General features: G+C 43.7%; 1 long non-coding RNA gene and 4 pseudogenes across 17 annotated transcripts in view; all 5 read right to left on the reverse strand.

The window, feature by feature from the left end:
* The window catches only part of LOC122893017, a 78,226-nt gene extending 54,550 nt beyond the window's left edge, over nucleotides 1-23,676 (reverse strand). For 12 of the 17 annotated variants that reach the window (XR_006381567.1, XR_006381569.1, XR_006381564.1 and 9 more), the window contains exon 1: nucleotides 1,910-2,679. This is a non-coding gene — a long non-coding RNA (uncharacterized LOC122893017). The other 5 variants (XR_006381558.1, XR_006381557.1, XR_006381559.1 and 2 more) reach the window with 5 other exon arrangements.
* Nucleotides 1,952-2,023, reverse strand: LOC122895209 (annotated as a pseudogene).
* On the reverse strand, nucleotides 8,944-9,015 carry LOC122895219 (annotated as a pseudogene).
* Nucleotides 11,813-11,884, reverse strand: LOC122895213 (annotated as a pseudogene).
* LOC122895207 lies at nucleotides 14,103-14,173 on the reverse strand (annotated as a pseudogene).
* Nucleotides 23,677-26,062: the final 2,386 nt, after the last annotated feature.

Genomic DNA, 26,062 nt, shown 5'->3' on the forward strand with positions numbered 1-26,062 from the left:
ATACAAACAGTACCTATCAAAAATATCCTTACATATGAATAGTTTAAACAAAACATAATTTTAACAGATGTTTCTTTTGCAGAATTGGGTACATTTAAATCCTTATTTTATGGGGCACCTGGATGGCTCAGTCATTAAGCCTCTGCCTTCGGCTCAGGTCATGATCTCAGGGTCCTGGGATCGAAACCCACATCGGGCTCCCCGCTTTGTGCGAAACCTGCTTCTCGCTCTCACAGCCCACTCCGTCTGCTTGTGTTCCTGCTCTCGCTATCTCTGTCAAATAAATCAATAAAATCTTCCAAAAATAAATAAATAAAATAAAATAAATCCTTATTTTACAGTCTCTGTGATAACTCATGCCACGACAAATCAGAAATCACAGTGAGATGCCACCTCACACCAGTCAGAATGGCTAAAATTAACAAGTCAGGAAACGACAGATGCTGGCGAGGATGCCGAGAAAGGGGAACCCTCCTACGCTGCTGGTGGGAACGCAAGCTGGTGCAACCACTCTGGAAAATAGCATGGAGGCTCCTCAGAAAGTTGAAAACAGAGCTACCCTACGACCCAGCAATTGTACTAGGTGTTTGCCCAAAGGATACAAATAAAATGATTCAAAGGGCACCTGTACCCTCCCTGAACAAAGAGCTGAGAGAAGGGCAGGGATCAGATTTAATCAATGTTTACAGCAGCAATGTTCACAATAGCCAAACTATGGAAAGAACCCAAATGTCCATCCACAGATGAATGGATAAAGAAGAGGTGGTATAGATATAAAATGGAATACTATGCAGCCATCAAAAAGAACGAAATCTTGCCATTTGCAACGTGGGCTGAACTAGAGGGTATTATGCTAAGCAAAACAAGTCAGTCAGAGAAAGACAAACACCACATGATTTCACTCGTATGTGGAATTTAAGAAACAAAACAGATGAACATAGGGGGAGGGAAGGAAAACTAAAGTAAGATGAAAACAGAGAGGGAGACACACCGTAACAGACTCTTAACTCTAGAAAGCAAAGTGAGGGCTGCTGGAGGGGAGGTGGGTGGGGGGACGGGGTAACTGGGTGACGGGCATTAAGGAGGGCACGTGGTGGAGTGAGCCCTGGGCGTCAGAGCTGACTGATGAATCACTGACTTCTACCTCTGATATGAGTAATACATGTTAACTAATCTGCATTTAAACGAAGAATTTTTTTTAAAAGACTAAAACTAAGACAAAAAAATCTGCTACCAGAGGACATTTACTGAAGTCTGGAGATATTTCTGACTGTCACAGCTGGCGAAGGCAGGAAATGGGCTATCCATACTGGCATCGAGTAGAGGCCGGGAAGTTACTAAACATTCTACAATGTACAGACGGCTTTCCCGGCAATGAATTACCCAGCCCAAGACGTCAGTAATGAGGGGTTGAGAAAATCCTGCTGTACCCTCTTCAAAATAATTGGTTGAGGCATAAATGTATTTATACATTCACTCACAGTATCATCAATATCTATAAACACACAAAGTGGATTACAAATTGAAATAGAATTAACAGCTGTTCATATACTCATTACCCCACAGCTATAACCAACCAGCGCATGTTTTCTTGTTTTCAACAAGCAACCAGCACCTTGAAGACCACACAGAACAACGCATGCGGATTTCCCGGTACTCATCTGCGTATGTTCCTGTCCCAAACAGGGATCAGATTTAATCAATATATTATGGATATTATGGATATATTCTGGATACTTCAGAAAATATTAATTTAAAAAACCACATCACACATTCTCGTAATTGGGGGACATATGGCTCTCTGCTTAATTTCTGTGTTTATTTATTCATTTATTAATTCACTTAGAGTGCAACAACCCAGACCCATGAACCTTCACAACTTAAGAACAAAAGTCTGAATATTACTAACCTCTGCTGTAAGCTGATTAACCATATAGGCATTAACTAGGTTTCTGACCTCAGAGTTATAGGGTTTAATCAAAATCATTGATTCAGACACCCCAGGATACTCATCATTGGTCCAAACTTGCTCCCTGACAGTTGAAGGATAAATGGCCTAGATCTTTATCACTGAACGAATGTTTAAATTAACCATGATACAAACTATAACATTAAAAGCCCTAAAAATGAATAAAAATCCTCCATGATTTTTAATAAACGCTAATTGTTCTGAGTTGGATTAACTGTACACATTGTTTAGTTTCCATTATTGGTCCCTCTGTGGCACCTTTTCATTTTACTTAGGTGTTAAGCATTTATTCCTTTGACATACTGCCATACCGAACCACCCAAACCGAGGACATGAATTCTGACTATAATCTACTACAGTCTCTAGGCTCCCTACCCACAAAGGTAAAAACTAAAATCTTTAGCACCACTGAATAATTAAATCAGTTCTCGTGGTTTTGTTGCATGAATTAAAGGACACTTTTTATAAAGAACAGAACAGCAGAGACTGAAGTCTTTTAATGGACTCGAGTTAAGAGGTTCGAGATGAATAAACCTTAGTTGCTACCATATTCTCATTACGGACTCAAGGACGACTCCATTTTTTATTGACTTATTTACCATTTACTTTTTCACTTATGCAGAGAACAGTGTGAAATCTACCACCCACGAGTCGCGAAATAACTAAACGTAACTAGTCCTTCTATCCATCCGGATACTCCCTAACTACGCGGTTCCCGGCCTCATTCATCTTTTTCAAGGGGCCATACCCGTGCTTCGCTCCGAGCGCACCATGAAGCACGGGTCTCAAGTTCACTCTAATGTATACCCTATCTATTGATCCACTCATGTTTCTCTCTTATTTAATTAGTTGAAGAATAATTTGATTATTTATTCAACCCGCCAGTACTCCAAAACCGAAATCCCAGTTCCTGCAATGGCGGAGAGCCACTCTGTCCAAAGTGGGATTAAGTCTAGATTTCTTCCTCTTCTTCTAAAATGGTTTAATCATTATATTTGTTTCAAGACATAGGCTCCTCTGCCTTTTTGCTTTTTTTTTTTAAGATTTTATGTATTTATTTGACAGAGAGAGCTCACAAGTAGGCAGAGCAGCAGGCTGGGGGCGGGGGGGTGGGGTGGGCAGGTTCCCCACTGAGCAGCCGGATGTGGGGCTCGATCCCAGGACCTGAGACCACGACCAGAGCAGAAGGCAGAGGCTCAACCCACTGAACCACCCAGGCGCCCCTCCTCTGCCTTCTTTTAAATAACTAACCAATATAAGAACTCATTATTCAATAACTTCTAACAGTATAAAGTGAAGGCAAACTGAGCACAGGACAACATTGACGAATACTAGCGTCTCTCCGTATGTTCGCTGTCCCCAGTTACAACCTGTTAGACTCTTGTTCGTTTTCTCAAATAATAGCGAACAGCATTCGTTTGGTCACAGTTACGATCCTAGTCTCAGTAGCAGTCCATGCTGGGCTTTCTTTCCATGAGGCACTTACCTAAGCAATTGTCTGGAGTGTGAAAGATTTGATTTGTTCCTTTTCTAAACAGAACCAACCACCAGCTACCTACCCGAAATCAGAAACAACATGGATTCTCACAGAAGGGGATCCACATTCCTTATGGAAAAAGCCCTGATCGATTCAGATGCTGGAACTCAGAGTTTGGGGGAATAATGCAATAATTCCTGTTACCACTGCAAACTCCCATTACCGGCCATGATTCACTCACTCATCCTTCCTCCTGCCTCACTGTACTCAGGAGACCAATCACAGACATTAAGGACTAGAGCTCAGGGCCAGACCACCGACTCCTCCTAACTTTTGTGTTTAAGTCCGTCTCTCACAGAAGAAATAACTAGATTTTTTTTTTCCTAATGGACCTCAAAATTAGAGTTTAATTAAAATCTTGGATTCATACATCTCCAAATACTCATCATTAGTAGATTTCTTCCTTTATTTATGAATTGCTTATTTCATTATCCACTGATTCACTAATAACGGTATAATCCGTTCTCATGAACGCAAAGAGCCCAAGAACGACATCCTTGAATATCACTAAGAACTAAGCTCTATGCCCAACTCCCGCAGTGCTAATAGACAAGGACTTGTTTTGCAATGTATGTGGATGCTCTCTGCAAATTTGAATTAGCTAACATCCTTGCTTCCTATCAATTTCATGGGTTCATGCCTGGCCCTTTTACATTTGAAGATGCTTCAAGAAATAACCATAGGACCTTCACTCTTTCTCCCCAACTGGCACACCAACCATTTTATCCATCTTTTGTGTTCCTTCCTCAAGAAATTCACAGCGTTCATCTTTATCAATGGAGAAGTACTTAAATGTACTGCAATGCAAAAATGAAACACAATGGGGATCAACCCTGGAAACAAAGGAAACACCCTGTTTCTTTGCTACTGAATTTCAGTAGTACTGAATCCGATTAATCATAAATCCCAATTTGGGTCTGTGCTGGTGTTACTTGGCTTTATTTATTAATCTACCCATTCATTACTTTGGAAAATCCAAACAACACCTATAAACCAACCTCCCAACCCAAGAATGTAACACTCTGCTACTTACATCAATTTCTTCTTTCCTTACCCACACGGTTTGTGAAAGCCAAGATCTTTAGCATTCAAGAATGATTAAATCATCTGTGGTGTGTTCATTCGGTGAAAATGCAGGCTCCCAAAAAGAGAAAAAGCCGACAGTTAGATTTTTTGTTGTTGTTTTAAGCAAAGATCAGTGTTGCAATATCAGGTCAATCATGAATGTGGGTCATTTTAGAATATTATCATTGTCCGTGAATCACTCTTATTTATTGACTTAATTTTTCTCTTTCAACAACACAATTAACACCAGCATGAGAATATGAACCATTATCTACCATAAATATCCATCTCCATACTCCCGATCCATAAGTTTAACAACTCAGTGGTTGCTTTTAATGGACCTCAGTTGTACAAAACTGGGTAAATGTAAATCTTTATTTTATTGCATATTCCCACCAATGAAGCACAAATTTTTCTGATTGATGTCTACTGATTCATTTATTTATTCATGTATATAATTAGGCATAAAATAAATCAATTATGTACCCATTTTTCTAAAGACTTTCCCCATGCAAATTTCCATGTACACCTGAACCTAGTAATAACACACTATACGTTAACCAATCAGAAAATAATTTAAAACTGAAAGAAGAAATTTCTATGTGTACTTTAGCCAAAGTGAAAGGAGCTGCAAGTTCTGTTTTTTTTATCTGGACAACATTTGGGTATAGAAGGAGCAATCATTATCTTTGGTTCATGACACATATTCCTCACTGGCCTTCGCTCAGCCTTCTTTTGAATAATTAACCCGTATAGAAATGCACTCGTTCATTCCCCTATGACAGTATGTCAGTATCAATGAAAACCAAGGCACGGAACGGGAATATTAAATATCCAGTCTACATGCTCATGGCTCAGAGACATAACTGATAATTAAATCTTCTTTTGATTTAAAAAAAATTAAACTACTGAATACGGTTCTATTGACTGTAACTCTGGTCATATGACACATCCTCCGTATGGATTCATGCTTGGCCCTCTCTCAATAAAACAATATTAAAACAACCGATTATTTATGTAAGCCCTTTTTTTTTTGTCCCTCTTAACTAAAACCACCAAACAAAGAATCAAAGCAGCAACATGAACTCTCCCATCTATCTGTCCATACCTGTCCTTATGCAAGAGTTCAGAGTTTTGATTTATCTGTGGAACCCAGTGCTTTAAATATACACTAAACACAATCTTTGTTTTATTACACAACTTCACAGTTGGTCCATGTGTGGCCCTCCTTATCTCTGTTCATTTATACATTTCCAGACTCTACCTTTTCTTTTTCACAGTAGTCCGCCGATTTCCGGACAAGGATTAATACAATTTTGTTTGTTTGTTCCATGTTTATTTTTTTATTTTTATCTTTTTCAGTTTTTATTTAAATTCCAGTATAATTAACCTATAGTGTGCTACCAATTTCCGGTGTACAATACAGTGACTCAACACCGGGAGCTCATGGCAAGTGCCCTCCTCCATCCCCATCACCTGGTCCCCCACCCCGCCCCCACACCCCCTTGGTGACCATCGGTTTGTCCTCTGTAGTTAAGAGTCTATTTCTCAGTTTGCCTCTCTTTTGTCCTTATGCTCCTTTTGTTTCTTAAATTCCAAACAGGGGTGAAATCATAAGGCATTTCTTTCTTCAACTGACATATTTCACTTAGCATAATACTCTCTGGCTTCAACCACAACACTGCCAATGGCAAGATTTCATTCTTTTGGACGGCTGAGTGACCTTCCACGGTACCCAGCTACACATCATCACCTCACCTTTGTGCCTTCATCCATCCGCGGCCTCTTGGGCTGCGTCCGGATCTTGGCTACTGTACCTAATGCTGCCAGAAACGTAAGAGCACCTGTGTCCCTTTAAATTAGTATTTTTGTATATGTATAAATTAGATATTTTGTATAATATCTGGTAGTGCAATTGCTAGACTGCAGCTCAGTTCTAGTTTTTAATTTCTGAGGCGCCTCCATCCTGTTCTCCAGAGTGCCTCCGCCGGCTCCCTCTCCCACCAACTGTGCAAGAGAGTCCCCTTTCCCCACATCCGATACAATTTTAGATTCAGACTCAACCCCTGCTCCAGGATCCATCCCTGTCCCCAGCTCTGCATTCTTTTTCTTTCAGTCTTTTATCCTTTTCTTGACTGTTTCAGTGACAACGGAGTCAATACACACAAATCAGAAAAGCTCAAAAAGAGTGTCTTGCATATGACAAAGATCTATCAGTTTCTCATAAAGCTAATACATCAGATCTCCTTTGCAGTGGCCTTCAGAGCAGCACACGTGTGCTCCCTGAATCATCTGAAGGGATGAACGTTAAAATCCACGGCCATGTAAGTATCATGTATGAACATGTATGAAACACCTCCCATCTTTTCTTAAGGAGTCATCAATCGTGAATCATCGTGATCTAGGGTTCTTAATCTATTCCTGTCGTAGGTGATACGCAGCACTCTTCAGCGTTACACTTCTATGTGGCTCTTTATTCCTTGGAATACTTCAGTGAACCCCCTTGAGTAAGTTCCCCTGAGGACATAAATTTTGACCATTACTCACCTCGGTATTTCTGCTCCTTAACCCCAGAGCCAGCATCGTCATCATTAGATATGATTTAATCAACTATAGTGCCTTAATTCTGAGATAAAAATCAGGCTTTAAAAATCACGGAAAAAAGCAAAATAATAATAAAGATGAATCATCATAAATTTAAGTATGTTTAAAAGATATTAATTATGGAGTTCCAGATTACACATAAAACTTGCCCTTCTTTTCATTGGCTCAAGAATATCACTACTGTTTATTTACTCCATCATTTACTTTTAATTTTAAATAACATAATGAACACCATCACATCGACCACTCAACCCGCAAGTAACAACCATGACTATTACACACACGCCCATGTACTTGACACAGAGTAAAAATCTACATTCTCCTTTTCAATGGGTCTTTCTTGTATTGACTGGATAAATTTAAATCCTTGTTTCATAGCATATTTTTAATAATGGCCCATGGTTGACTCTGCTTAATGTATCCATTCATTCATTCAATTACTCATGGAACAATTTTACCTGTTCTTCATTATATAAACTAAAGGCAGGAGGTACCTGGGTGTTTTAGTTGGTCAAACATCTGACTCTTAATTTCAGCTCAGGTTGGGATCTCAGGGTTCTGAGATCGAGCCCCATGTCAGCCTTCACACTCAGCAGAGAATTTGCGTTAGGATTTCTCTCCTGGGGCACCTGGGTGGCTCAGTGGGTTAAGCGTCTGCCTTCCGCTCAGGTCATGATCTCAGGGTCCTGGGGCAGAAACCCACATGGGGCTCTCTGCTCAGCGGGGAGCCTGGTTCCCCCCACCCCCCACCTGCCTCTCTGTCTGCTTGTGATCTCTCTGTGAAAATAAATAAATAAAATCTTAAAAAAAAAAAAAAGAAAGAAAGAAAGGATTTCTCTCCCTCCTTCTTCCCCTCTCCCCATTCCCTCTCTTTTTCTTCTCCAAATAAAAAGAAAGAAAAGCCAAAGATGGTAGGTTCCCTTATGGCGAGCATTAACATACGGAGCTGTCAAATCACTACGATGTACACCTGAGACTAATACAATATTGTGCATTAACTGTACTTCAATTTAAAAAAAAAGAAAGAAAAAGAAAAATGGTAAACTAGGCAGCCCCTCAGAAAAGCAGTAACTACTATGTGTGTCTGTCTGTGTTCATTACACAAAGCAAGAAAAGCCTAGCTTTTTTTAAATATACAAACAGTAGTGTGAAACAGGATAATCATTATCCTTATTCCATAATAAGGGTCCTAACTAGAGTATGATTTTCACCTTTTAAATAAAATATGAGTCTATTCATACGCTTACAATAACATGTAATATGTCGTAATTATAACTCGCTGGACAAAACTTTAACATGTGATCATTTGCTCACAGTAAATCATCTTGTTATAGGACCCATTCTCATTACTGGTCCATAACCTTATTTTTCAATTCGAGGCTTCTTATTTACCTAGGCAAACATCTTTCTCTTTCCTTAATAAAATGAGCCATCAGCAAACCCACCATCAATTCATAATCACAACATCCAATCTTGTGCATACCTTACCATTTGTCCCCTGCCGAACAGAGTAAAACCTTGACCTACTTATTTTCCCAGACCTCACCACTTCCGAAAGGTATCGAAACATGCTCTCGCAACTGAATGATGTGTGCCTTTCCTTGTCCCCATCGGTCCCTTCATCTCTTTCCTTAATGGGGCGTTACTTCATTTGTGATTTAAAACCTCGCACACCCAAACAGCACAAAGCCGAAGAGCAGGACCCCTGAATATTCTTCTCGTGCTTCGCAAGTACGTTCACCGCGGAGGGAATAACCAGACCTCTCGGAGTGACCTCAGAGCTACGGAGCTTCATCAAAATCTTTAATTCAGACACCCCAGGGTACTCATCACTGATCCAAACTTGGCAATTTTTTTTAAAGATTTTATTTATTTATGAGGGAGGGAGAGAGAGAGCAAGGGCAGGGGGAGGAGGGGCAGAGGGAGAGGGAGGAGGGGCAGAGGGAGAGGGCGAAGCGGCTCCCCACTGAGCCTAACAAGGGGCCCAATCCCAGGACCTTGGGAACACGACCTGAGCCGAAGGCAGGTCTTAACTGACTGAGCCCCCCAGATGTCCCTCAACTTGGCATCTTCTGTCTTCCTCACTCACACCTTCCTTTCTGCATCATTTTTACATGCATATAATACAGTCCATAGCCACGAATAACAAATGCCAAGAATGAGAGGAATGATTCTCACCAAGGCTCGTCTATCCGTACCTGTCCCACGTGCTGAAGGACATTCAATGTCCTTCCTCAGTGCACCTCTGGGGGGTCCCGCTGTGCTTCCTGTCAATGTCACATCGATAACACGTTTCTGCTTTTCTCTTTACTTCACGTGTCCACATGGCAAAGAAGGTGACGCGAACGACGTCCTCTCCCCTCTCAACGCGAAAACTGTCGTCTTCTCCCACCCTCCTAGGCTCTCCTCCCTCGCAAGGAAATAACCTTGACCTTTACCAAGGAAGGGATCTTCTTCTACACGTACTTTGGTGCCAAACTAAGATGACATACTTTTAAGTGGCCCCGAAAAGGACTAATCCGTGAACCTGAGTTCATAACATATTCATATCCTTGGTCAATGTTTGTCATTCTTTGAATTCATATCTATGTAAATATCTCTATACCTATATCTATCTTTCTCCATGAAGCCAGTTTTTAAAAATACTGCCTTGGAAATTCATGAACAATCTCCCCTGAGAACAGAGACTTCGATAGTTATTTATCCTGTTCTCTGTGCTCTTTACCCACAGAGGCAACAACAGAGACCTTCACCGTCAGAGGATGATTAAGCTGGCTGTGGTGTGTCCATGCTCTAAATGAAAAAGCCAATTCTAGACAGTCTGTCTAGATGTGTCTAATGTGTCTAGAGTTACTGAGTCTCTTACACGGTCAGATTAATAAGAAAGCTGGGTCATATCACGTTCTCATTACTGGTGCAAAACCTGTGCTCCTTCTTATTTGTCAGCTCATTTTATGGTTAATTTTTGGCAATGTAAACATCATGGGATCTAAGACTTGACAGGGAATGAGGCTTGTAACCATTATACTCCCTACTCTTAAGTAACAGCCTAATAATTACTGTCAGGACCTTTACCCATGCAACATTGTATAGATTTAGAAACTGGCATCATGGCCCATTCTCAACACTCCTAGTTTCGTTGCTTATCTATCTAATCACTGTGGAATCATCTGACCCCCTATTTATTTTTTTAAATAGTCATAATAAATGAGGAAGACACATTTCAAAACCTAACATTATATGTAATGCATTACATAAAACATAAATATAAAATATAAAATTACTATTCATATCCCTATGATAGAAACTTTCCAGCTGAAACCCAGAACTGAAATACCATCATTCCATAAACCTATCTCCATGTCCTCAACCCAAGTAGGAAGAAACGAGATCCCATTTTCTTTATCAGAAGAGTAGAGATGGCTCGTTAATTTCACTTCATGTCACACCCTCCATACTGTCCAGTTCGCCCTCCTGTAAGTAATGATTTGAAAAGGATCGTGCTAGGGCATGATCATGGGTGGCTCAGTGGGTTAAAGCCTCTGCCTTCGGCTCAGGTCACGATCCCAGGGTCCTGGGATCGAGCCCCACGTCGGGCTCTCTGCTCATCGGGGAGCCTGCTTCCTCCTCTCTCTCTGCCTGCTTCTCTGCCTACTTGTGATCTCTGTCAAATAAATAAATAAAATCTTAAAAAAAAGAGGGAGAAGAAAAATTTAAAAAAGAAAAAAGAAAAGGATCATGCTGTGGCAGCGTGGGTGGGCGGCTTAGTCAGTTAAATGTCTGACTCGATTTCGGCTCCGGTCATGATCTCAGGATCGTGAGACTGAACCCCGCACAGGGCTCCACACTGGGTGTGCAGCCTGCTGAAGGTTCCCTCCCTCTGCCCTTCTCCCTCTAAAAAAATTAAATTAAATGATCACATCCATTCCCTCAGTAACTTTACAACAATATATAATTATTTTGGGATTCTACGACCCTACACTTGAACACCTAAACACAGTAACAACTGCCCATAGCCACACACTCATTGTCCATAGAAATAACCCCGTCCCCTTGTTCATTTTGGGCTTTTAAATAAAATCCAATGAACGCAATTAAATGAAGTATGACGGGTGTCACCCAGCGTATCCTCAACCCTGGCCCGTTCTTGCTTCTTTTCAGGGAGAGAGTTACGTCATCATTGCTTTATGTAAACATTTTTTCCTTCTTCTTAAGAAAACCAACAACCAGCAAATTCCCACCGCTCCAGACTGCAGACATGCGTCCACAGACACGTCCCCGTGTGCTCCCACGTGTCTGGGCTTCCTGTGTGCTCTGAAGGGGGCAACAGCTTTAACCCATGTGTTATGTTGAAACTTGGTATTAAACAAATGTATTCCTAATACACGTGTCCATGACACACTCTCCTGAATGATTCACACGTGACCTTCTTTGTCTTCACTCAGATATTCAAATATGCACACATTCCTGGACTCACTAACACCCATACAATCCGTACGCAGACAATGGCTAAGCCCGAAGAATAACCAGATCCCCAAAGGCCTTCAACTCTAGTCTCTTAAGAGAAAATGACTAGGTCTCTTTATTTACTAGTTTACTTTAATCTCAGTTCCTATACAGTTAACATACAATATTACACAGACCTCAGAGTTTAGCGCTTAATCAAAATGCTTGATTCATATACCCCAGAACTACTCATCATTGATCCAAGCTCAACATTCTTTTACTTCGTTTATCTGTTTGTACCTCGTGTATTGATTGTTTATGCATTATTTATTGATCGCTTCATTCATGGCCTCGTTGATGTAAAAAAAAAGTTACTTCCTACGAAAACCTGGAAACCAGATCTTTGACTACTGCATAGAGCTGTTTACAAGCCTTTTCCCACAGAGCTGGTAAATGAGATCTCCTTTTAATTGGGCCTCAGTGCTGTACGTATGGATTAATCGATAAACTTGCTCCTACCCATCCCGTGTCTTTCACTGCTCTGTTTGCTCATCTTTCACTTAATTTCTTCAGATTTTTTAAAGATTTTATTTATTTATTTGACAGTCAGAGACCACTAATAGGCAGAGAGGCAGGCAGAGGAAGAGGAAGAGAAGCAGGCTCCCTGCTGAGCAGAGAGCCCGACACAAGGCTCGATCTCAGGACCCTGGGATCATGACCTGAGCCGAAGGCAGAGGCTTAACCCACTGAGCCACCCAGGCGCCCCAATTTCTTCATATTTTAAAAAAGAGTGCACTGGATCTACCAGTTGACTCTCTCCATCACTAGGATGCTGGCAACACTTTCTATCTTCCTAGGTGCTTCTTCCTCAAACACTTAACCTTGACGGTTATCAACAAGAGAATGTTCTTGGAATGTGGTGCAGACATAAAATGGAACAGTAAGGAAGTCTGGAAATGAATACCCAACAAACCCTCAAACTTTGTTTCTAATGGATCTCGAACTAAAATGGACGAATCTTACTCCGTGGTTCACTACACATTCCCCGCTGCGGCCCAGGCCCCGTGTGTCTGATTTCACTGATGTTCGCGGTGGCCACCCTGCCTTCGGGACAATCCCACCAAAAACCCACACGTCAAACCAAGAGCACAAACTGTCACTTACATGAGTCACTTTGCTCCTTACCCACAGAAGGGACAGCCAAGGTCTTCCTCAGGGGATAACGAAGAAATCAGACTGAATCTGCGAAGTAAAAAGCAGATTTCGGAAAACTGAACCAGTACAGATTTAGGTTTTTCTTTAAAGACACCTGAGTCCTGCTGTACTAGATTGATCATAAATCCCTTTTTATTACGTTCCCATTATTAGCCCCTAAATGGCCATCTTTTTATTTACTGACTTCTTTAATTATTTATGTATGTAATACGATGACAACCGCTCAGTCGACATCCTAGTACAAGACTTAAGAACTAGGCCTATTCCAAGTCCTGTCTATCAAACTCTAAGCACAGAAGGCTGAGCGCAGACTGCCTTTCGTGTGGATCTTCCTCGATTAGAATCTGGCAAATTTATATCTTCCTTTCCTGACATAGTCTCATCAATGATCCATGCCTGGCCGCACCCTGTGAATCTGTTCCTTTATTTGTTTGCTTTCGGTTTATTTGTTCATGGAATGACTTGTTCATATTTTCTCTTTAAAAAAAAATACAAAATACTATTATAAGTAATTGTCTCTATGCCCTTTACCCAAAGTGGGCAGAGCCCCACATGGAAATCCTTTACTTCTATGGACATCGCAAGATTAGTAACAAACTTCTGATGACGTATGTCCTCCCTGGTACATGTCTGCCCTCTTTGAAATAACCTCTTCATTCGGTCACTTATACCATCATCAATATTTGTGAAACTCCAAATCCAGACATATCTAAATGATACTAGTATCTTCCCATCTACTCAAATACCCACAGAAAAACCTGTGTTTTTCGAAAATGACACGGACGGAGAATAAGTAATCTAACCCTAACTCCTCTCACATGACACAGTAACGCTGCCCGCGCTTGGTATTCTTTAATGAAGTACTCTATAATCAATATTCATTATGTTTCCCTTCTTTCTCCCCTTTTCTTAATAAAATTCTTAATAAAGTCAACAACCAGCCAGCCAGAAGCGGAGGGACATCCGCCTGCATGTTTCCGATAAAACATGGCAAAACCCTCGAACCCTTCACTTCTTGGAACGCAGGTCCTCAGAAATATTTTAAGAATAATGTATTTCTCATTAGAGTCTCTCATAATTGGCCAATACCTAGCCCTCGTTGTCTTTATTCGTGGATATGTTTCTTTATGTACTCACATGCCGATCCACTAATAAGAGGACCTAGACCTAAGAGGTACCGAAGCCCCAAGCAAGATGCCTGTATTCCTCCTAACTTCTGCCCCAGGTTGTGTCCCGCCAAGGCAAGATGAGAGGTTTGTTTGTACGATGGACCTCAGAGTTTTAGGGTTTAATCAAAATCCTTGGTTCAGACACCCCAGGTACTCATCATCGGTCAAGGCTTGGGACTCTCTTTACTTAATCAATTATACATTTGTTCATTCGTTCATTCATCCATTCACTCACCAACAGTCTTGACTTGTGTTTCTCTATCAACATGTTAGACACCCAAATCGTGATCAAGGGTGGAATGCATAAATCAAGAGTGATGGAAGATAAAATGAAACATTAACCAAATGTAAAATGGAGAGTTCTCTTTCATCTTTTTCTGAAAACGACCTTGCTTCAAAGGGCCTAGGGAAAGGAATGCTTCCTCCAATCCATTGTGAGAAAGTCGTATGGGCTTTGTGGTGCTGGTGACTGACACAAACCACAGGCTTTAGTCCATGCCACACTGTCACCCTTGTATCATGCATGGACTGGTCTTTGTTATTCATTTTTTAAAGTAAATAATATTATAATGTGAGGAATACTGACGAAAGCACTATTCAGCTCTCCGACTGTGACTTGGACAAAACAGTTCTTAACCTCTCCCACCAAGATACAAAGATCTTCAATGTTAGAGAAACATTCACATAAGCTGCAGAACACACACAAGGTAATATAAATAGTTGATAAACTAAATGAATAAAACTGTGTCTTTCTTCCATGAACCTAAGAGTTTTTTGCCTGTGACTCTCAGTTGCACAGAATTGGGTAAATTATCATCTTTGTTTCATGAGACACTCTCATCTCTAGCCCATAACTAACCCTCTATTATTAATTTGTGTATCATTAATTTATATATTTATTCACACTTAATATTCCAGAAACTCCCACTACCCAACTACCCAACACAATTGACTAACAGAGTAGCCATTAGTCACAAATCACAATTTAAATGTAATAAAATTTAATAAAAATCAAAGAAAATTAAAAATTCAGTTCTTCAGATACACTGGCTACATTTCTTGTGCTCAGGAGTCACATGTACCTCGTGGCTACCATATTGGACAGAACAACTCATACAGAACACGTTCATCACTGCAGAAAATTCTATTAGGCAACACTAATAAATACTCCTTATCTTTGACAGAATAGTCTAGAACTTTTTCTAATGAAGCTAACATGAGTTAATCATAGTTCTTGATCATGAGTCCCTGCTGATTCCCTCTTGTTTGATTTGGTCATTTCTAAGGAAGTTTTAATGACCAACCATAAATCCAATTTTTGCAGGTGAGAACGGACATGATCTTTCATTTCTCTTTGCGCTCCTCACTCAGAGTTAGCATCTTAGATCTCTATTCAAGGAAAACTGTTCAAATACACGATGCTTATATACTCAGTGAAACAAGGTAGCTGGTAAAAGGCATGACACAGACTAGATTATTTCTATAGATGTCAGAAGTGCAGAACTAAATTAACTGTCATCCTCGGGCCCTTCTCATCACCCATCCATGTTTTGGCCTTTCCCGTATTTTGTGCAAATATGTAATTACTTATTTTTTACTAAAATCAACATCCAACACACCGTGATGCAAAAACAAGAGTACTGACGACTCCTTAACCAACACAGGTTTGTTTTTTTTTTTTTTAATGGACCTTAGATGTACAGAATTAGAATAATCTTAATCCTGGGGTGATGAGATATTTTCATCATGGGCCCTTGTTTGCATCTCTTTATTCCTTGATTTGTGCACTCGTGCATTTCCTTAGTCATGAACACCCTTGAACCACTTCCCAGCTGAAGATTTAAGAACATCAACTATTACTTACATTGTCTTTACGTACCTTATCCAGCCAAATAAGATTCAACATCCTCATCAATGTTGCATGATTAAACAAACCATGGTGTGTCCAGTTTGCGTAACAGAAGGAAACCGTTCAAAAACTGAACACCCTGAATCATTTTCAGTGGCTTTCACTTGTGTGCAATTAAAATAATGAGCCTTAGTTCATGGAACATTATCCTCACTGGTCTTCACATGGCCCTTTCTAATTTTATCTATTCCTTTCAAAAACTCATAAAAGAATACCACAAACAGAGAACTATCAGGATCTATGTCTCCCCGACCATCACTTTCACCAAGTTAACACCCAAGTTCATCAATGCAGAAGTGGGTACATAAACCATAGCGTAAAAATTAAGAGTAAAATGCTATTAAAACAAATAAAATAATGTGCATCAAATTTGCAGGATTATGTAATCATAAATCTTGTCTTTACTAGTCCATGCTTAATCCTTTCTGATCTTATGCACACATTCATTTATTTATAATAAATCAATAAACAGGAACTCATCATTCATCCCAAGAATAAGAAAAAGCAACAATTATATTTATATAAAGAGATATGCAGGTTATATACATCTATGTGCAAGTGTGTATTGAGGAGGGCACGGGTTACACGGGGCACTAGGTGTAACACGCAAACAATGAATCTTGGAACACGGCATCAAAAACTAATGATGTGGGGCGCCTGGGTGACTCAGTGGGTTAAAGCCTCTGCCTTTGGCTCAGGTCATGATCTCAGGGTCCTGGGATCGAGCCCCGCATCGGGCTCTCTGCTCAGCAGGGTGCCTGCTTTCTACCCCCCACTCCTGCCTCTCTGCTTACTTGTGATCTCTCTGTGTCAAATAAATAAATAAAATCTTGAAAGAAAAAAAACACGAATGATGTATTGTATGGTGACTAACATAACAATCAAAATATGTATGTATGTATATATGAATATAATTTTTTTTATTTGCTCAACTTCTACACAGACCGCAACCTAGTTATATTATTTTTTAACCTGGTGACAATTATGCCAAATGTTCACCATCTTGGTTGATGACAGAGTCACCTCATGGGTCTATGCTTGACCATCTTTGACTGTATTTGTGCCTGTTCATGTTTAGTAATGCACGCACGCGCACACACACACACACACACACACAGAGCTAACCACGCAACCTCAGAACAGTAAGACTAACCATCACTCACGTTGGTTGGTCCATGGCTCATTTCCCACAGAGGTCACGGCCAAGGTCTTCATCAACACAGTGTCATGAGACCCACCCTAGGGTCTCCGTTCTGTGGAACACAAGGCCCAGATTAAAAAGGATGAAACCACCAGGTATTCTCTAATGGTTGTTGGATGAGCAGCTCAAGACTACCCACGATTTGGTTCACGCCACACTCTCACCACCGGCCTAAGCATAGGTCTCACTGTACGTATTTTTTCACGTAATAATCTCATGATAATAAACATGCATGACCTCATCAAAAACCAGAGGAACAGCCACTGTCAGCATCTGCTCTATGCTTCTTACCCACAAAGGAACCAGCCCAGGTCTTCTTGCTAATGGACTCAGATACGCAGAGTTGAGGCAGTAACAATCTTTGATTCCAGGTACGATAGCATCATTGTTCCCTATATGTCCCTTTTACTGTTTTAACTTATTTTTTCATTCAATACAATAAACACATCAGGTCAGCACTAATGCAGAACAAAAATGTCCATCAGCACTTATTTTGGCACTTCTAGTCCAATGCTTCTTACCCACAAAGGTCGAGAGCGTTGCTTTGTTTTATGGTTTACGACGGTCCATCATTGTACAAGTGTATTAATCTTAACCCAGAACTCATAAAATGATCAAATCGTTTCCCAGAAACTACACATGCGTCTACTCCGACCCTTACTGCCAATACAGCCAACTTCCCCCTGCCCTCCCCAACTGGCCTGGTAGGTGCCCAGCACTCTCACACGGTGCAACTCTTGAAACATGAAACATGATCTTTGGTGCTTTATTACCAGCTCTCTTTCATTCCTTCATTTATTCATTCAACTACTTCATTTTTTTATTTTTCATTTAAACTCAATTAGACAACATATAGTACCTCATTAGTTTCACATGTAGCGTTCTGTTAACTTATCAGTTAAGTTTAACACCCAGCGATCATCACATCACATCCCCTCCTTAATGCCCGTTACCGGCTACCCCCACCGACACCCCCGCCTACCCTCCTGCAACCCTGTTTGTTACTCATCTGATTCACAGTTAACTAGACAGCAAATCCACTCAGAGCCCGCAACCAGCCCCCAGACCAATGAGCTTTCTACATAACTGTTGATGGACTGCCCACCCACCATCCCAACACCCTGGGCTTTGTTTCCGTTCTGTTCTGTTTTTTTGTAGTAACTACAGTTGGATACAACAGATTACTCCCAAGCCTCGTTTAAAAATACATCCCCATTAGACCTCCATAATTTTACTTATGCATTCATTCACCTTTAACTATTCAGTAAAACCCACTAAGCCCCGCCTACACCCATGTACAGTTTCCTTCCCCACAGAGATCTTTCCTCTGTCATGAAAAACCCCCATGTGCCCATTCGACAGAACACAAAGCCCCATTACAAGGAAGAAAATAGCCTAGACCTTTTTTGTTTGTTAATATCGGGTTAGCAGACTTGGATTAATCATATTCTTTTGTCCAGAACACCTTCTCACAATTGCCGTATTTGAGGCCTTTATTACATTATTTCTTGAATCTTTATTCTTTTTAATAATAAAATTAATAACCACAAACCACTCCGATCTCTTGATAGCCCTCGGCTGTGGAGACTGAATCATGAACCTTGGTTCAGGGTCGCTTCTGGCCACGCCCCCAGGGTTGCCCCTCTGTTAGTTTACTGACTCTTAAAACCTATGCGAGAACCATGCCTGACCCCCATGCCCACGTCCCCGCTCATGGACCCCTGCTGCCCTCTGCCTTCAATGGTCATTCCCGAATCTGCCAAGCACCCTCCCCTTCCCCTTTTATGAACGTATAAAGTTTTAGCACCTATGTGGATTCCTGGCAAATAACTTCCACAGGCCACTGGCTTGTGGGGCCTCTGCAGGGCTGTCAAGGGGGGAGAATGACTTCGTATGACGCACGGAGGAGCACACCCGCCAGGGGTTGGTTAGTAAAAGGACTCAAATCGAGGTCCTTGAGCTCCGTGTGCCGTGACTACCCGCTCACAGTCGTAAGGCACAGCCCCCAGGAGTTAGAACACATGTGCTCAACACCAAACTGCCGCCTGCAAATCCAGACTCAAACCCTGACAGGCTGGGCGGCATCAGGGAAGTGAACGAACCTCTCTGTGCCCGTTTCCTCATCCGGAAGCTAGTCCCAGCGCTCGTCCCTGAGCAGGATCAGCCATTACTTCCCCACCAAAGGCCACCAGGTCGACTCCCCCACCCGCCACCCTGTCTCTGAGCCCCTCACCCAAATCTTTCTTCCCTGTGCAGCAGCGCCCGAGCTGTGGTGCTAGACAGACAGACAGACCAGGTTCCACCCCAGCAGGCACTCACGAGCTGTGTAACTGCAGAGACGTGACCTGGCCTCTCTGTCTTGTGCCCCGACTTGTGCGATTTGTAGACTGAGGACAGCAGCACCCTCGTGGGTCCAGCGTGAGGGTGCAGTGAGCTAGCTAGCGACAGTTCCTCAAGCGGCCCCCACCCCGGAACACCCTCCCCCCTTCCCCGGCCCACCCGCCCACCCCGCTGGCCAAACAGCCCCCAATCTGATTAGAGAAACGAATTATCTTGATGCTCAGGCCAAGCCGAGGGTTTCGGGAAGGATGGGCCTCGGGCAGGAAATTGTTGGGATCTGTTCTTTTTTGGACACGGCATCAAAGCTTAAACAAGTGCCCTGGAAAACAGAAATCCAACTAAGGGATACGCTTTAGACAACTGAAATCCATTTCATGAGATGGGGCTGCCCTCGGGGGAGTCGATGCCAGGAGATTCTTGATGATCAAATCGTTTCTCAGAAACTACACATGTGTCTACTCCGACCCTTACTGCCAATACAGCCAACTTCCCCCTGCCCTCCCCGACTGGCCTGGTAGGTGCCCAGCACCCTCACACGGTGCAACTCTTGAAACATGAAACATTAAAAACAGATTAAATTATAAGACATACATCCATCCCATTTGTGTGTGTGTAATGTACTCTGTGCATAAAGGTATCCGCGTGGGGGCTTTCCCACCGGGCTGGGAATTTGGGCTCCTGCCTTTGCCTTCACCCCACCTCACGGCCTTGGGCCAGGCCCTTCCCCTCCCTGAGCCTCAGGTGTCAATAACCAACCAGCCTGCCCTCCCTCCCAGGTGGCGTGGAAGGGAAAAGCATCAAGTTGAAGTGCGCGTTCCCTCCAAGCATCAGAGGATTATTAATGCTGTACCTCCTGCACCCAGCACGTAGTGTTCGCAGCACGCCTTAGCATACATTATCTTGTTTGATCCTCACAGCAGCCCTGTGAATTAGACATAATAATCATAATTAGCCGATACTGATTGAACGTGGACAGTGCCCCAGGCACTACTCTGCCTGCCCGGCGTGCACAGACTGTCTTCCGGGGGGAGAGTGCGTACAACACAACAGCACCTCTTTTTTTCTTCCCCCCAAAAGTTCTGAGCACACATTTTGTGCCAGGCACCGGTCTAGGTCCCAGGTTACAGCAGTGACCAAAACAGACAAAATCTGGAGCTCACATCCCGCGGGTGGAGACTGAACGGACAAAGTTAAAGACAAGCACAGTAACGAGGTGCACCCCGCAGTGGTAAGAACTACGAAAGAAAAAAAAGCAGGAGAGGGAGCGACAGCCCACAACCATGGGAAAGCCTCGCTGAGCAGGTGTCCCATTTTACACCCAGGGAAACTGAGCCTCCGAACAGTTAAGTGACTGATAAGTGGTCACACAGCGAAGAGGTGCTGAGCTCCGCAGTTTGTTGTCCCCACTTGTCCCCACTGCCTCATTTTTGTGGTAGATCGCACTCTCTATTGATACCCCACCATCAGCCTATAAGGGGAGTGCATGAACGTGGGCAGGGGTCAGTGCGACCTCCCACACAGGCAGTTCCAGAGGCACAGGGCATCTCCGGGATGTACTAATCACTCTGGATGGGAAAATACACTGACTTTCTTAAAGAAGACACAGTGGGACGGACCCTGATTCGGTGACGGGAAATGTTGAATCAGGGCACACACCCATCCGAGCCCAGCAAGTCGGCACAGGTGCTAGCCCCATATCCTACCTAGGGTTGGGGGGCATCCAAATGTATTCCCCCTCCCCAATACTCCCCCCACAGGCAGCTACACACTGCCAAGGCTTAAGCTGCAGATATCCTGCCCAGAAACGGGAGATGGTCACCCAGTCCTCAGGCTCTCCATGAGCTAAGACTCCATATGGAACAATTCCTCGTTCCAGTTGGCTACCCTCAAAAGAACAAAAAAATATTTCCAAAGTGATTATTTTCTCCCCCCACCAGAAAAAAAAAAATACAGATAGACAAATTTGTCAAGAATGTATATGAGAATACAGGGAGAAATGGCCCACTGCTGCTAGAAGCCATGAAGTTCAACACACAACTTCATGGTCCCCCTTGCCCTTCATCTACTCAGCTTCTTTTCAGCTCCCATTCAACCTCTCCATAATTCTCAATACCCAAGGAAATTTCTATTCCAAGGCCTCATGTTGCATTAGACGGATCCTGTCCATTTAGTATGTTTAATTCTCATTTCCTTAGCTACGGCTAAAACTTTCTAGGCTTAAATGTATATTTGTTTCTATTTCAGACTCCCTCTCCAAAAGCAAACTCATACACCCTTCTGAGCACCTGTTCAGCTACCTATAGAATGTAGATAATGATTCTTAGCAGAGATACGGAATACCATCTCAATAAAAAGTCATGACAAGGGACGCCTGGGTGGCTCAGTTGGTTAAGCGGCTGCCTTCGGCTCAGGTCATGATCCCTGCGTCCTGGGATCGAGTCCCACATCGGGCTCCTTGCTTGGCAGGGAGCCTGCTTCTCCCTCTGCCTCTGCCTGCCACTCTGTCTGCCTGTGCTTACTCTCGCTTCTCTCTCTATGACAAATAAATAAATAAAATCTTTAAAAAAAAAAAAAAAAAGTCATGACAATTACAATTTTAACTATAATGGAGTATGTACTGAATGTGAACCATATGGGAAACACTGTTTTAAGCGCTTTAAGTGTTTGACTCATTTAATTTTCAAGTACCCAAGAATAATTAATGCCGTGGGGAAAAATAACAAAGTGCTGTTGGTAACCCCGTATTATTATTGAGGAAACTGAGGCACAGAGGTTAAATACTCACAAAACTAGTCAATGGCCATCCTAGGAATTAAGCCTGAACATCTGGGATGTCTATAACAGGACTTGGCCCATATGCAGGTTATCAAAACATATCTGCTAAATTTGAGCCAGATCTTCAGGAAGGCTTGCTGATTTGTCCTTCAGCCCTCTGTCTGATTCCCTCCCTCCTCTCCTTGTACTCCTGTAGGCTCTAGATTCATTTTTTACATCTGCTGCCCTAAATATTCAGACATCATAGGAACCACCAGAAATTTGACTTGATCAATTACATTGCAAATGTCAGGGGTACAGTTGACCCTTATATGTATGATAGTAGCAAATAGGACAAGCTAGAGAAGGTGTTACTTGAGAAATAAATTTAGAGTCTGGGGGTTAAGAGGACCAGGTCTCTGATAAACCAAGAGGGTGAGTCTGACACTGGTTTACCCCAAGGAGTGCATTTTTTCTCAGACACAGTCTTAGAGAAAAAGAAATGGGAAGAGGGTATGAGTTTAGAAGAAAAAAAAGCAGACCAGGGTTCAAATCCTGGTTCCATGTGGGTCCCTGCATGATCCGGGGCCAGTCACTTAGCATTCCTAAACCTCAATTTTCTTGGATTTTTTTTTAAAGATTTTATTTATTTATTTGACAGACAAAGATCACAAGTAGGCAGAGAAGCAGGCAGAGAGAGAGGAGGAAGTAGGCTCCCCGCTGAGCAGAGAGCCCGATGCAGGGCTCAATCCCAGGACCCCGGGATCATGACCTGAGCCAAAGGCAGACGCTTTATTTCACCCACTGAGCCACCCAGGTGCCCCAATTTTCTTGTATCTTAATTGAGGGTGGTGACTGTTATCATGGAGGGTCACTGTGATGATTTAGATGAGATAAAATTATGCCACGTGGCCACAGAAGGACTCAGCACGAGGCTGGGCTCGGGACGCAGCCAGCCAGGAGAGCCTACGGAAGGAGGCTGCCTGCTGTTTTCTCAGTGCAGTCCCCTGCTGGGCCTGAGAGTTGCTGCTGAGACGCTCCAGCGCCACAGCTGGGGCTTGGTCCCTGTGAGCCGGCAGGCCACCTGTAGTCCCAGAGGCCCCTGAGCCAGTCAGTTTGCTCAGAAGCAGAAGAAAACGCCAGCAAGCTCCAATCGGAGGAAACACCTCTTCGGAGACCAAGGAAGCCTCTGATGTTGGTGAGAAACTGACTATTCTCTCTCACTTTTCCATCTACCCATCCTCTGCACCTGAACTCACCCCCCATCTCACCGGCAGGCTTCGGCCACCACACCATCTCTCCATCTGCGGATGCCTGGCCGAGGCGAGCATGCAGCCGGCCATCAGACCGAACGTCCATCCTTCCAGCCCTCCATACTAGGCACAGGGATCAGACAAACCTGGATTGCAGTCCTGGGTCTTGCTTCCTAGCTGATCTTGAGCAAGTCACCAACCTCTCAGAGTCCTCTCCTCTGTCAAAGAAAGGGAAATCAGTCATAGCTGGGGTGAGGATTTAGAGAGAGTGGACGTCATTAAATGTCCATTCCCTCTGCTTCTGCAACTGGGCCAGTTTGTATACGGCGAGTACATCATGCGTGACCTATTGAGAAGTGCTCTTTAGAAATTATCTGTGGTGTTTCAGGGGCATGCACCCCCTGTGGCCCCAAGGGCTGGGCGGTGGCCAGAGCATTCTGGGATGGCGGTCCCGCCGGCACTCCCAGCAGAGTGCGCCATCTAGTGGATCGGCAACCAGTGGGGCCCCTGGTAGGTCCTGGGTGGCTGGTCCGCTGCGGGGTGACAGTTCCGAACCAGCCGGAGGTCCCAGGCCCCAGAAGGCAGGACCGCCCTCTTTCAGATGTGGCGCCCCTACTGTCCTAATCACTCCAGGGGCCTGGACTGCCAGGAGCCTTTTGTTTTGTGCATGCTAGCCAGTTCTGGTTTGCCTACCCCAGCCCAACTCCCCTGTGAATGTTTCCAGAAAAAATAAAAAGAATATTCTAGCACCTTCTGTTTTGCCCAATGTCTGTTATGTATGAGAAACAGGGCTGGGGGTTTCCTGTGCACGGTCTCTTATCTTCTAAGTGACCCCGGGAGAGACTCAGCAGTTGCCCGATTTTCAGTAAGAAAACTGAGGTTTACTGAGGGCAGGTTACTTAAACGTGAGGGTAGATAGTCAGACCCCTGAATTTATATCTGGACTTACCTGCCATCATCCCAGTGCCCCCATGAAAGTGCAGGGAAAGAATTTGGACACTGATTTGAACAAGCCAACTGTAAAAGAAATTTATGAGTCAACCGGGGATATATGGATGCTGCCTAGATGTTGGATGACATTAAGGAAAGGCTGTTAATTTTTTAACGGCGAAGGTGGCATTGTGGTTATGTTTTCAAAACCGAAAAGAGTCCTTCTTTCTTAGAGACAGGCACGGAGATAAGCTCCGGGAACCGTTGGGAATTTGCTTCCAAGTAGCCTGGGGTGGGCTGGTAGGGGACAGCACACAGCTTAGAGTGTGCTGTTGGCACCTGGATGGCAATGATGTGGAAACTGGGTAAATTATGATGAAAATATGTATTATTTTCTCTACTTTTGGGTTATTTCAGATTTTACATAATTGAAGGTTTTAAAAATCAACAGGTAAAAATAAAGTGCAGGAGGGGAGGGGGTAGGAGAGGGGAAGCCACTGGAAAAAAAAGCAAAGAAGCCCAGCAGCCAAACTAAATGATGGGGGTATCAGGGAGCTGATTCAGAGGAACAAATGCCTTGAAGTAGAGAGGGTACAAGAAAGGGCCAGGGCTGGTGGGAGCAAACCATTCTGAGTCGGGTGGATTACGGAGAAAGCACAAAGGAGCGGGGTGCTGCAGAATGACATGCCCACCAGCCACCCCTAGGCCCTCCTGCCTCCCTCAAATACCCTGAGTTCCCCCTCTGGACCTCCTGGGCTCGCCCTGGCCCCTTTCCCCCTCCCTAAGCCATCCAGGTTCTAAAAGGACCAGCCAGCAGTTCCCCTCTCCAAGGCAGAGCTGCCCACCTGATGAGTCCTTCCTGAGACCAGCTCGGCTGGTAAGAATTGAGCCATCTCACTTACAAATGTCTTTTTTAGTTTTGCGCCTTTTTTTTTTTTTTTGCTTTTTTTTTTTAATTGCCTTTTGGGGAGGAAAAGAATTAGTGCTTTTGCCCTAAAACTGTGTACCAAGCAGTTCTCGGCGTCCTCAGCCCCCTTCTCCCCCTCTCTCAGCCCCCCTCTTCTGCATCAGCCACATCACCGGACTAACGCTGACCTCAGGTCCGGCCAAACTCCTCGGACCCTGTGGACCACCCCTGCCCTCCTCCCATCGCTGATCCTGGCCCCTGTGTGCTGGACTTCCTGGGCATGTCGCCACCATGGAAAAAGCTCCCTCCCTCCTCCTCCTTCCCCCCCCCTCCTTCTGGAAAGCCAGCCACCGGACAGTTCCCCGGGACCCTCCCCGCAGCCAGCTGCATTGCCATAGAGCCCCAGGTGAGGGAGGGGCGCAGCCTGCGGCATCCCCCCCCCATGCCAGAGCCTGCCACCCCCTCCCGGCGCGGGGGGCCTGGCCCCCCTTCTCGATGACGCCGCAGTTAAAAGCGTCACTACAAAAGCAAAAGCACGGGTCCCTACTGACGGTCTCCCCCTCCTCACTTTCTGGGCTCAGAAATGTGTCCCAGGCAGCCCCCTTGTGGCACTTGGGGGCGCCACAGACTCTTGGCTGGTGGCTGAAGAATTCAGACTGTCTGATTCCACTGCACCGTGAGTTGGCACAAATCTTAAGTGGCCCAAGTCCTCCCGGCTGCAGACCTGGCTCAGCCGCCTCTCTGAGTCGGGGGCACGGCTCTG

The sequence above is a fragment of the Neovison vison genome, chromosome 13 (genome assembly GCF_020171115.1).
Source record: "Neovison vison isolate M4711 chromosome 13, ASM_NN_V1, whole genome shotgun sequence".
Classification (NCBI taxonomy): Eukaryota; Metazoa; Chordata; class Mammalia; order Carnivora; family Mustelidae; genus Neogale; species Neogale vison.